The sequence below is a fragment of the Anomalospiza imberbis genome, chromosome 3 (genome assembly GCF_031753505.1).
Source record: "Anomalospiza imberbis isolate Cuckoo-Finch-1a 21T00152 chromosome 3, ASM3175350v1, whole genome shotgun sequence".
NCBI classification, from domain to species: Eukaryota; Metazoa; Chordata; class Aves; order Passeriformes; family Viduidae; genus Anomalospiza; species Anomalospiza imberbis.
In genome coordinates this window covers 47699518-47712460 of record NC_089683.1, presented here as the reverse complement: position 1 = coordinate 47712460, position 12943 = coordinate 47699518, and the positions used below count along the sequence as shown (strand labels likewise).

General features: G+C 37.0%; 1 long non-coding RNA gene across 1 annotated transcript in view; it reads right to left on the bottom strand.

Annotated features, from left to right (window-relative positions):
- Positions 1-643: 643 nt before the first annotated feature.
- LOC137469898 (uncharacterized) overlaps positions 644-12943 on the bottom strand; it is a 35268-nt gene continuing 22968 nt past the window's right edge. Inside the window, exon 3 of the long non-coding RNA XR_010996769.1 lies at positions 644-771. This is a non-coding gene — a long non-coding RNA (uncharacterized lncRNA). The remainder of the gene's footprint in view (positions 772-12943) is intronic.

The following is a 12943-nucleotide window of genomic DNA, read 5'->3' as shown; positions in this document are numbered from 1 at the left end:
TCAAATGGAAATATAGGGAGTAAGAAATTTTCCAACAAAAAACCTAGCTGGAGCTAAGGCAGCTGGAGTCAGCTGAGCTCTCCCGAGGAGAGAGGAGAACGAGTCCCCTTGGTGAGGTGGGGTAAAACCTGAGTTCAAGTGAAGGTTATGGCAACTCCTGGACACAGCGTCTCAGGATGCAGCCTGTGTTTGAGAAGTGTGTAGCTCAGCATGGGACACAGAGAGGCAAGAGATTCTGCCATGCACTGCTTTGGTCTTCAGCTGACCGAGTGAGCTCACCCTGTTTTTCATCATATGGAGCTCTCTGAGATTGGATCCTGCAGGCTTTTATTGGCTCTGGGTAAGCAGAAAGCAGACAAAGGCTTTATCTAAAAGCTACACCGACACCTCCTGATGGTGCCTTTGGGCATGACTCCTATTCCTCCACCACAGTGGTCCTCTCCCTCTTGAGTCAAAGGGGATGACAGTGGCAGAAAGGAAAACAGGACATGTTAGATACCTGATGACAGTATCAACACCACAGCATGAGAAGAGGGAGGAGAATGAGCTGTGAGATGATCCCCCTAGGGTGAGCCACAGCAGAAACAAGAGCCTCCAACAGAGGATACTGCATGCTTGTTTCTGTGGTGGGGTAACTTACACGTATTGCAAATGACAAGATTTCTTCACTCCAAAATGAGGTTTTGATTCCCACTCTACAGGATCCAGACTGATGAGCTTGAAGGAGAGGATAAAATTTCCTCTAACTCACTGATCCACTGAGAGTTCTACCTGCCAAGGAATGAGAAAATCCAGTTATTCTTTCATAGTAATCTGCACCATTATGCTGTTTTGATATGAAACAGGTTGTGAGTATGCAAAACTGCCAAATTTACTACAGAAATACTCTTGATTTCTCTCAATGGAGACCACTTTCCTAAATGAGAACCTTGCAATTACTGTGATATGAGCAAAACCAATCAAATTCTGCTGTGGTTACACATCACAAAATGTCACTGCAGTGGTAAAAAAAATTGCAATGTAAGTTATTCTTAATTTTCATCATTGCATTGGCTGAAATATTTTATATGTTACATTACATTTGCACAAATATTGCTGGAAAATTAGATTTCAATCTTAACATCAGAGCACTATTTTCTTTGTGTCTGTAATTTTTGGAGCGCAGAGGTTGCTAATTCACACTTTTGTGCATCTCTTGAAAGCAGAGAGGCTCATTCATGTCACTGTCTTGTCTTGAATTTAAATTTAGATTGCTTATATGTGTTCATATTTTCAATTTATATTATTAGATCCACTCTTGTTCTATTCTTTGCTCATTAGGGACCTCTGAACACCAGCTTGAAGAAGTTCTGCTAAATGAATCTCATGTACTTTGCAAGAGCTCTGTGAATGACATGTAATTATTGACAATTAACAAGATGCTAATTATACCTTCAAATTATAATCCTACTGAGCAAAATAAAAATCCTTTATGGAAGAAAAAAATGTTAAAGGCACAACATTATATTAAACCAAATGACAAAAAGTTTGGCAACTTCCAACGGTATAAATCAAACAAACTGCTGAACACATTGTGCAGCTTGCCAGAATGGCTCTCTGCCAATTAGCTTTTCCTTGCATATTCAATAAGCTGGGGGAGGGGAGTGGGCAGAAAAGTGAGGCAGGAAGAGAATTTCACTGGTGTGTCTCTGCTCAGTCAGTAAAAAGAAGTTCGAAAAGCTGTAACTATTTAAACATTGCAGTGTGTGTTGTCTTACAGTTCCATCAAATTGACAGAAGGGGTTTGTCTGAAGGATTTGAAGTTACAGCCACTTTAGCAAATCCTATATTTGCAAGAAAAGCAGCAAGAAAAAGCTTGCCTATGAACATATCTTGGATCCAGTCTTGCAAATGCACACAATGCATTTGTTTTTTTCAGCAGTTGGCATAGGCAGTTTTGGGTCTTTATCTGCACTCAAAGATGGAAATTTTTGCAAAAGCAATAGAGCTAGAATTAAAACTCTAAGTTCACATGCTCTCGATTTTCATTAGTTATGTTTACCTCTGGTACAATTTAGCCTAAGTATCTTGTTCTTGAGTTATCCTGGATCAAGGCAGTCCTCAAGGACTTGCTCAGTTCTGTTATCAAACTAAAGTGCTCACAAAATAAAAAAAAAAGTGTCCAATCTCTTGAAAAAAATTTTAAAAAAAGAACAAAACAAACCAAAGCAAGCAATGAAAATACCACCTACCTGCCCTGAAAAAAGAAAAAAAAAAAAAAACAAACGGCAAAAACAACATTGGTTTTCTCTAAAAAAAAAAGAATATCCCTACCACAGGGTAAACCAGAGATTTCAAATACAGTGACAATTCTCTAACATGCCTGGATACTTTTATGGTAAAAGATGTGATGTAACTTAAGGAAAAAATATAATTTACAGAATTTTCCCAATAGGGTAGAATTATCAATGATCTGCCCTGCAAACATGTCTGCAATTTTGGGCAATAAATGTCAGGGAGGGAGAGGACGGATTTTGCTGTCTATATTATTGTTCTTCTGCAAACACACAGTGGGGCACAGTTTGGGTTTTGTGGATTTTTTTGTTTTGCATTATTTTCCTATGGACAATTCCCAAAAAGCAGGAATTGTTTTCAATCACTCACTGAGGTGTATTAGGTGATCTGGTTGGCCAAACTAGGGGTTGGGATACGTGCCATGTGGCTTCTGGAACTGCTTTCAGGTAATGAAGAGTGATCTGCAAAAACTCCAAGTGAACCCTTTGCAAGCGTCTGACAGGCTGGAATTCACACACAGCTGATTTGCCAGCCTCCACAAAAGGCTCATTAAGAAGTCGATTTGTTTCCAACAAGTTCCCTATCCAACTGAAATTTTGAAATTCAGAAATCCTTGGAAGTTTTTAACTCTATTCTTTGGTTTACTAAGAGGAGTTTCCAAGCCAATGCCTAATTTTTTTAGCTATTTAAAAAAATACTGCCTCCTTTTCTGCTATATAAAAAGTTAGAGCAAGTTTTCTTTCTTAAGAGAAAGTAGAAACTACTCAGAAATTACTTCAGAAGACATGCCATCAGGAAAGCAATAGGAAATTGGATGACAGCATTTGTCATATTCCATCTGTACTTAACTTTTCATAACCTATCTTATCTAAACATGGGAAGGGAAGACATTGTTTAATTTAGGCCTTATACTGCAACCATTTAATAGTCATTAATTACTTTCTTCTCTATGAGAACACAGGGAAAAGCAGACTCATAATTAATCTAGATTTAAATATCCAAGAAAAAAGACATCCTGATCTGCCAGGGCTGTATGCAGCAGAGTAAAAAAGAATCCTATTTCCCTGCAATCCTCTGCTGGAAACCGAAGGGGCTGATCACTGATGTTTGGCAACCAGATTCTTTTCTGTACCTCCCACACAGGAACTTCTCTAAGACATCTTTAGTGTCTATTCTTTTTAAATCACTGTATACATCAATGTAGTTTTCTAAAACATGCTAAACTCTTCTGCTTTACTTATCTTTGTTTGTTTGTTTGTTTGTTGTTAGATTATCAGTCTATTCTTATGTGGATTGATAATGTAGGACACTGTATTGCTACTGCTTTACAGACCTGGAAGAGAAAGAAGTATCCTATCTTGACTTATGAGACTGTGCCTCTAAATATTCAAAAAAGAGCAAATGCTCCTGCATCCACTTGGTAGAAAAAGAATGATTTTGACTTCTATACAGAACTGGTCACTGAATGAAGATGCTGAGCTGTTTTTGCAAAGAAAAAATACTTTCCAGAAAGTCAAGTGTCCCCAGATGGCCTGACAGCAACCAAGTGCTATGAGCTCCTTAATCTCTTCTTCAAGAATTACCTGAGGAAGATCTATCAAAGCCAGGACATTTAAAGTAGTGCATTCCATACACAGAAAGCCTAAAAGCTTTAACTAATCTTTTCAAAAGAGGAGGAGGAGGCATAAGAAAGTAAAATGTATGAATGAGGTCAGATGTCAACAGAAAAATTACTAACATGGATTTGTAAACAGTTACTCAACTGAAACTAAATAAGTTTTTTCATAAATTCTATTTGCAGAAAAAGGAAGTATACATTTTTCCCCCAAAAAAGGAAATAAAACTGATGTAAGAACATAAAAAACTTATTTGGTTAATTTAAGGAACTTCAGAAGAACAAGAAGGAAGAATGAAAATATATTTCCATATAATATATTAATTAGACAAGACAAAAATATAATTCAAATATTAAACAGAAAATTAAAGAAAAAAAATTATACCTCATCCTGATAAACAACAACAACAGAAATGCCCACTTCAACAAACTCCATCTACTAAAAGAATAAAAATTTTATTACCAGGAACATTCATAGAAATAGCATGAAGTAATAGCATGAACCAACACAGCTTTAGTTATATTACATAAAACAATGGGATAGCATGCAACAAAGAACTCAAACATGTGTTGTGCAGTTTCCTATAATGATGTGTGGTGCGTTGGACACACTTTCCTCCTTAACTTCTTGTTTTATTTAGAACTTCCAATTTTAAGTTAACAATAGATCTTCTCATAGCTTCCTTACTGGTCCTACTATGGATATCCCCCTTTTCTGAAATATTTGTGTATTTAACCACCTAGCGAAGAATCAATAAGGAGATTGAAGGATATTTTTTTTTTTCCGGAAGGAAGTGTACTAAAGCAAGCCACCCTGGTCAAGCTAATGTTACAAACGTAAGGATGAGTACAGGAGACAAGAGGACACTTTTACAGAGTGTCTGCCTAAAATGACAGAGCAGTAAAGGAGCTGTGTCAGATTTCCATCTGGAAAGCATCTTTGCAGAAAAGGTCTGGGGGTTCTGCCAGTCCCTGAGGTGATCACTTGACGGTAGTCTAGCCTCATGGCAAACAGCCTCCTGGGCTGTGCTCGGTGCAGTTGCCAGCAGGCAAGGGAGGCAACCTTCCCTGCTGCTCAGCACTGGTGAGACACACCTGGAGTACTGGGCCCAGTTCTGGACTTCCCAGTACAAGAGAGACATGGACATACAGGAGAGAGCAAAGGGCCGCTACACTCCTGGAAGGATGGATTGAAGCATCTCTGTTTGGAAATTCTGAGAAAACAGGGACTATTCATCCCAGAGAAGAGACAGCTCAGGAATGATGTCATGATGGAGTGATGGTGGGGAGTAAAGAACAAAGAACCAGACTCCTCTTAGTGGCACCCATTGATGGGACAAGAGGCAATGCATAAAAACTGAAGAACAGGAATATTTATATTCTTTTTAACTGAAAGCCTGGTCAAATACTGGAAAAGTTTGCCAAAAGATATTCTGGACCCTTCATGCTAGGACATATTAAAAATATATCCGGACATGGCTGGCTATGAGCAACTTGCCCTAGGTGACCTTGCTTGAAGAGAGGGATTGGATTAGATGACCTCCACAGGTGCCTTCCTACATCAGCCATGCTGTGATTCATGATTGTGAGTTGAAAATAAGAGAGACTTAAGGAGGACAAAGTCCTACTAGGTGAGTTCATTTTTGCATGTAAGATAGGCAAATTTACCTAAAGAGTAATCAGCTGTAAAGGATTTGAACAAGTTTCTTGCTTTTGTGGAGCCTTTCCATTTACAGAACTGTGAGCTAACAGACTAGAAATAAATTCAGCCAGTTTTCATAAGCCTGAAAAACCAGATAGCTGCTTGTGGTGGGTTGGATAAATTGAATTTCTTTTCAGATATTGTAATCACAAACTACCATGAAAACTAATAGCATGCTATTGTTAATTTTGAAAAAAACACAAGCAGCAGGAGAAAGAAAAAAAGAAACAGGAGAACACAGACTCATGTTGAATCCAAAAGTATAGATGAGTGATAGAAAAAATCATACTTCTCTTTTTGGCTTAGAATAACCTTTTATATTCATTTGAAAAAGGCTGGAGAAAAGGTAGGTTTGTGATACTTCAAAGTCCATACAGGTAACTAATCCACCCATCTACCTTATCAAGACAGAAAAACAGGCATACCCTCTTTAATGCCAGCTTGTAAGCACTGTATGCAAACAAGGAAAGCTTTATTTATGAAAGGGCAATATAGTCATAGTTTAAGATAACCAGGTCTAATCCAGTCATTTTAGAAGCAATCTTTCTAAACTTTCTTCATCATTGTCAGAACCTATCTTCAAAACAGTTCTTTTGCTGCATCTTATTAAGTGCCCAGTGAACATCTTTCACCAGCAGGAGAAGGACGAGGACATTTAGTTTTATTGTCAGTGTGGCTGATGTCAAACTGTTTGGTAAAAGAGATTCACCAGACTCTATTCCGTTCTCATCTATGTTGCATTTAATAGGATATTTATTTTACCTGTTCTGTTTCTCACCATAAAAGTGGTATATTTGCAGTCATTTATAGTAATTAATGACTGCTCTTTCCTTGTCTGTGGAAACTAATTTCTTCCTACTTAACAGTAACTCATGAGGCTACATGCTAGGAGCACTGGTTGTCAGCTTATGTAAAGTCTGGCATCCCACTTCTTATTTGCAGCAGACAGCTTCTCCTTCTCTGGTTTGATCTGGATTTTGGGGAATGCTTGGGTGGAATTTGCTCCAGTTCCTCCCTGCAATCTTGCAGCAGGATTAAGTATGTCATTCTCTTAGGCTCATTTCTGTAAACACTTAGGCATCTGTTTAACACTTGTGAGCAGTTCCACTGAGACCCACAAGCAAAGTCCAAGTGACAGAGGATCAGGGTGTGATTTACAAGAGGAGTGTATAAAATGGCTGTTTAGATCCCCCTCTAATCTAGCAAGGGTAGGTGTCAATTTATGCTTCTTCTGAGTGGTCTTATGAATTCTCCTCTCCCTTCCAGCACTTTAGGTGGTGAATTAAATACAGAATATTTTTCTCTTTTACACTGAGATCCATATTAACTGGCTTGCATAAACAACTAATTAAGCTAACTGAACTCAGTAGCTTACTTTTCTATATAGGGAAGTAACTGGCAAATTCAAAAGAGAAGGAGAGAAGTCCTAATTTTCTAGTTTTTGAATGAATATCTCACCTTCAGACAAAAGAATGGTTCAGTGGAAAATAGCCAGACTACTTACTCAGTCATATGAACTTCTGCAGTGACTGCTGAGTAATCTAGTGCTGGCTGAACCAGGAAAAATTGTTGACCACTAAGAATCAGATATCAATTATCTCTGTATGTAAATACCACATGTAACATTCCTCTGTCTTGTCGTCTTTTTCTCTCCCTTTGCAAACAGTGTTTCTCCTGACTGCTCACTCATTTCCTCATGCACACACATACCCCGTGTATGCACACCACTAGCCAGACCTCCTTGGGCTTCTAGTTCAGGACTGCCATCTTCATCTCACAGAACTCCCTGTGAAGCCTTCACCAGTGAACTATTCTGGCATGATATTTAACTAGCACAGAATCAGGAAAAAGTACTGAAAGAAATGCCAGGTCAAGTAATACGACAAATAAATATTATCTCCAGATGTAAAAGAAATTCTGAATCTGCTGGTGCCTGAAGAGCTGAATTCAGTAAAAAAAAAGTAAAGAAAAATTGTGAAAAAAGAAATACATAGTGATTTTCTAAAGGATAACAAGGAAGATTAAAATAAACACTTTGAAAATATGAAAATACATAAATATCTTAGGTAAGGGTAACATATTTCTTAGCATATGAGCAATATTTTACAGCACCAAAGCTACTGGCATAATTTAAATTATTTCTGAAATGTTCAAGGTGATCAAGGAAGCTTAATTTACTGGAATACTGAAAAAAATAGAAGCAGACTGTTAAATAAACTTTGCAATGTACATATACACTCGCAGACTCATCTGTTCTACTTAAAAACATCCTTTAATCTCTAACAAGAAATACCTATGCATTTCCTCAAATTTCTCAAAATGCTATTCAAAAACACCCACTTTGAAGTTTGCCCTAGCCAAATGAAGACAGCTAATAACTTAGCTACCAGAAAGATAAACATGAGGTCAGAACAAAGAGTGTACATTTTTTTAAAAGGAAATGGATATGAGGCTTGCACAAGGTTATATGCTGAAATTAAAGGCTTTTTATTATCAAGCTGAGGGAGCTGAAAATAGCTATGGGTACTGTAATGTTTAGGTGGTAAGATGTGTAAACTGAGGTTGGTTAATGCTGGCTCCACAAGTGGTTTCCTTGATTTGAAATGATTGTGCTGATGGGAAGTGCACTTGAGCAACCTAACTGTAAATGCAGAATTTTGGGAGATTTGGGGGTTTCTTAAGGTTATTTTTCCTTCTTTTATGTTTAGAGAGTTTATTTCTTATGTCTCAATTTTTTTAAGCTCCTGATTTCCACATGAAGCCTTCCTGTACACCCACTGTGTTCCTTCCCCTTCTACTTGAAGTGATATCCCTTTCCCTTCTGCCTTGAGCAGTTTCCTTTCCTCCTAAACTGCTCCTCTGACATCATCCTTCCCTATTGTCACGTTTCATCTCTCTCCGTATAACTTCTATCCACTAAAAATATGCAGAGCTCCACATGGTCTTTCCTTGCTGTCTCTATTCCAGCTCTGTAGATGTCACAAATGGCAGAATTACAGGTAGAATTTGAGTGTTAGAGAACCATGGGCAGAGAGAGAAAGAAGCCTGAAAAAGGGAATAGCGGTGTGAAAAGTGGAAGGTGATAATGGGAACAGATCTTTAGCCTGTAGGAAACTATCAGGTTGTAGAAAAGGTTTCTTCTGTGTGTAAAATACTCCTGCCACAACCCAGTTATCAAAAATAATCTTTTAAAAAATAGGAAATTTTTTTTTTTCCTGAATACTTAATTCCTCCACCACACCATCCACTCAAGGGCATGGTCTAGGATGAAGAAAGATTAGGCAGTCTTTTATTAGAACACTGACCACAAATCACCCTTTCCAGCTTTCAAACTTTCAAAGAGTTCTAATATTTTACTCATCAAAGTGATTTCCAGGCTATACTTTACTGCACTTATTTCAATTACAGTCAATATTAGTAACCTCAGCCCGCCAAAGATTAATACTCAATTACTTACATATTGTTTACATTGATAACATGCCTGTTACCGTATTTCCTCAATAAACAGAAGAAAAAATGGGGTTTGGGAGGTTGCCTTAGTCTGTCAAGTCAATATAAATGTGGGATATTTTAAGGCTGTTTATACTTGATATCATCTTTGCTATAAGAGATCTGTCTTAGTTCTATTTTTAAGTGAGGTTTATACTATAATTCTAAGTACTTTAAAAACATGCTACTGGAAATTGTCTGGCAGCTTGTACAACATCATCTACTATTAAAACATAATTTACTGTTCAGAATAACCTATTTTCTTAACAAAAATGTCTCAAGAATGCTTATTCTCATTATTTCAAACATATACAATAATGTTGTTATTGGAGTTTAGAGGCTTAACATATTCTCATTCAGTCAAATATTTCTGGAAAGGAGACTGATCCTGAAAATACATCCATGTTTAAGTGGTGTACCAGCAGGTACCTTCATAATTAAATCTCTTCATTCTTTATTGACAGTACTGTTAATCTCTGGAAGCTCTTCTGCAATCATAAAAAATAGAAAAATAATCAAATGTTTAAAGATAATTTTTCTTGAAATGCAAAATAGGGCTATGATAAACTTAGTTTAAAGTTGAATGTTACCAACCTCATGGATTGTCAGGTGGTGAAGTCTACAATGCATTATCTTAGCTTTAGCACAGAAAAATTTACAGAAATAGGTCAATATGATAAAAAAGATGCTGTGATCCTCCCAGAGATACAATCCACTCTGAAACATTAAAGAAAAATAAGAAGGTTCTACCTTTGTGCTCTATACACGCACCCCTTGTTTATAGGCCAGAGCATTCTGTCTGAATTCTGGACATGAGCATTACAGCTGTCCTGAATATTTCTTTTTTTTTTTCTTTCTATAAGGAGAATGTTTACTAGCCTCAGTGCTTCCATAACAACTCTGATCAAAGATTTATACATGCACAGAGAGCAAGAATATTAGAATTACTTATGTTTGAGACTTTGGGAATATGGGACTGGACAGGACATTTACATTCCAAACCAAATACATCCAAACACAGGTCAAGTTAGATGTAATTTGAATTCCAAAAGCCACAAAACAGCCTGTTCAGCAATAAGTGGGGGGAAAAAGAGAATGTCTCTGATGTAATCTGATATTGTTACTAGATACAACCCCCCACTCTCTGCTTAAGCACTGTTGATATTGTGACATGAGCTGACAAAAGCCAGAAAATTCAGCAATGCACTGACACCTCATACTTTGCTCATGGCTTTGTGAAGAGAAGGGGAAACAGATACCAAAACATGAGCTGAAGACAGTATCAATCAGCCCTAGTTTTCTGGCTCTTGGTCAGTTTGCATCACAAATTTAATGTTATTTAAACACAAGCTTTGCTGTAGGGTAACTTGAGGGAAAGATGACATTATGAAGCAAACATGCTTAAATTGCCTGTAAGACTGAAATAATTTTAAAATCTGTTTTCGCAAACAGAAAATCAAGTCATTTAAAAAGAATGTTAATTTTCCAGTTCCACCCCCCAGTAAATTCACTTATTACACAAATGCTACTTGCTAGGTTTGCTTCTTATGTTCCCTTATTGTATAAAAGGCAATTATACATTTTGGTTCAGGGTCAAAGTTTTCTGTATTTACATTATTTGTCAATTTTATAATGGTTTCTGTGGACACAATATGGTTTATTTATAAAAATATTAGTTGTTGAATTAATTGATTTTATTGAATACAATCTATTGTACTAATCCAGCTGTCCCATGTGTGTATTAAGCCATAGACATGTGTACTATTAAAAGTAAACTAACTTGCTCATTCCCATTCTGTTCCTCAACCAGCCTCCCCCCTTCCAAATTCCTAGACATGCTTCTCTAAGCTATAAATGAAATATTTGTAGTAAGCTTGCACTTTATTTAGCCGTATGGGAAAAATTTATGTTTCACATAATCCAAATGATATTTTAACACATCCCAGATTAAAAAAAAATGACAAGAAATTACTTCCCCCCTTTTATTAATATCAGCTAGAAAATCACCTAGTTTCTACGCTAAATACACTCCACACAAATTTAAGAGCTTTCCTCTGTCTCCCCAGCCAACCCTCTGAGTGATAGTGCCATATATCCCTGCTGTATTGTGCTTCCCACAGTTGATTACCTTTGCCTGAACTAGATTAAAGTGGAGCAGGTAAAAGTAAAAAGTCAAAGGGCTTGACCTCTGCTTTTGGCCTCACTCATACACCCTCTTGTTCAGGCACAACTTGCACTCTCCCAGACACACCCATGCACCATTTGGACAACAGAAGGGGCCTGGGATCATTCCTAGTGGGAATTTTGGACTGAGAAGAATTAAACTCGTACATGCCAAGAGTATTGTGCAATTTGGCTTAAAGACAGAAAGGTGCATTGCACTTTGAAGTACAGATGTAACTTAGCTTATATATGATCCATCCATACAGTATTCTCTTCTTTGCCTCAAACACTGTACATGAAGAGGCAGGAAAGTATCATGGGTGATTTTCTCTGCTATCTCATTACAGAATTTGTATACTCTAATCTTTCTGATTCCATGAGTCTACATATTTGAAAAAATAGGTAAATTAGATTATATAGCTTATGTAAGGTGATAATGGAGAAAATCCCCTCAGGATGGCTTCAGGAAGGCACTTTGGGAAGCCATCTTGCTCTAGGCGAGTTAACTTTGAAGCCACATCTTTCTCCTCAGGACGCTGCTAGGATGCTGCTAGAATTATTTATGGATTAAAAAATGAAGTATTTTTATTGTATTTGAAAATACCCAAACAAATTTCGCTACCAAAGAGTAAACATTACATCATGACTCCTTTTCCATCAGGACAGACTAATCCTTCAATGTATGTGCCAAAAACCTTTAAGTTAAGAAGAGAGGTACAAAACCACCCAGCTGATAGCTGGGCTCATAGAAGAGGCAGAAAAGCCCTTTGGGCCTGAATTCCCTTAATATAAAAATGTTTTCTCTCAGTTTTCCAAAAAAGCACTTTACCTCAAGATAAAAAAAACGCAGTAGGGGAGCAATATCTGAGGGAGTCACATGAGATGTGTTACTTCACACAGGAAGGACACAAGGTACTCTGAGGGAGAATACTTGTGGGAGCTGTTCTTGGCTGATACTGTAAATGTGAAATTATCCCTCAGATTGTCTGATGCTATCCAAAATTCCAACAGGACATTGATGCAAAATGTAAATGATGTAAAATGAAATGTAAAATAATTTTTCCTCAAAATCAAATTTCATTTTCCTGCAAGAAAATATGTATTTGAATGAGAGATATAATTTTTTTTAAAAAAGGTCTTTTTCTCCTAAGAAAAAAATATTTTCCAACCACAAAAGTGTTGAATACAGTGGAAAGAATGTTTACCTAATGTAGTTTCTCAGTATAATTCCTGAGACCTTTTATTTACAGAAACAGGAGCCAAGAAGTTAATGAAATTCATGAAAACCCAGTTATACACAGATCATAAAATTAGACAGATGTGAGAAACGTTTAAATCACAATTTTCAAAGTGACAGCAATACATGTGAAGATGCAGGGCACTGTAGATGTTGCTAAATGCAATTACATTCAAAAGTATGTCTTTTTACTTTCTTATGCTGCCTCCAGCACTCTCACAGTAGAATATTTCACATGCTTCTATTTTTTTTATTTCCCACTTTGTCTCAGAAGAAACAACTTGATTGGTATGTAGTCTGGGTATCTGTTGTTTCCTGTGAACAATTTATTGTTGAGCAATAAGGTTGAAGAAATTAGCTCTTAATTTGAATCAGAAAGAAGATTTGCAAGCACTTGTAGCTTGCAGAACAGGAGATTTCAAAGCCTATGAAAGGCCTATGGAGATTTCACTGGCATCACAAA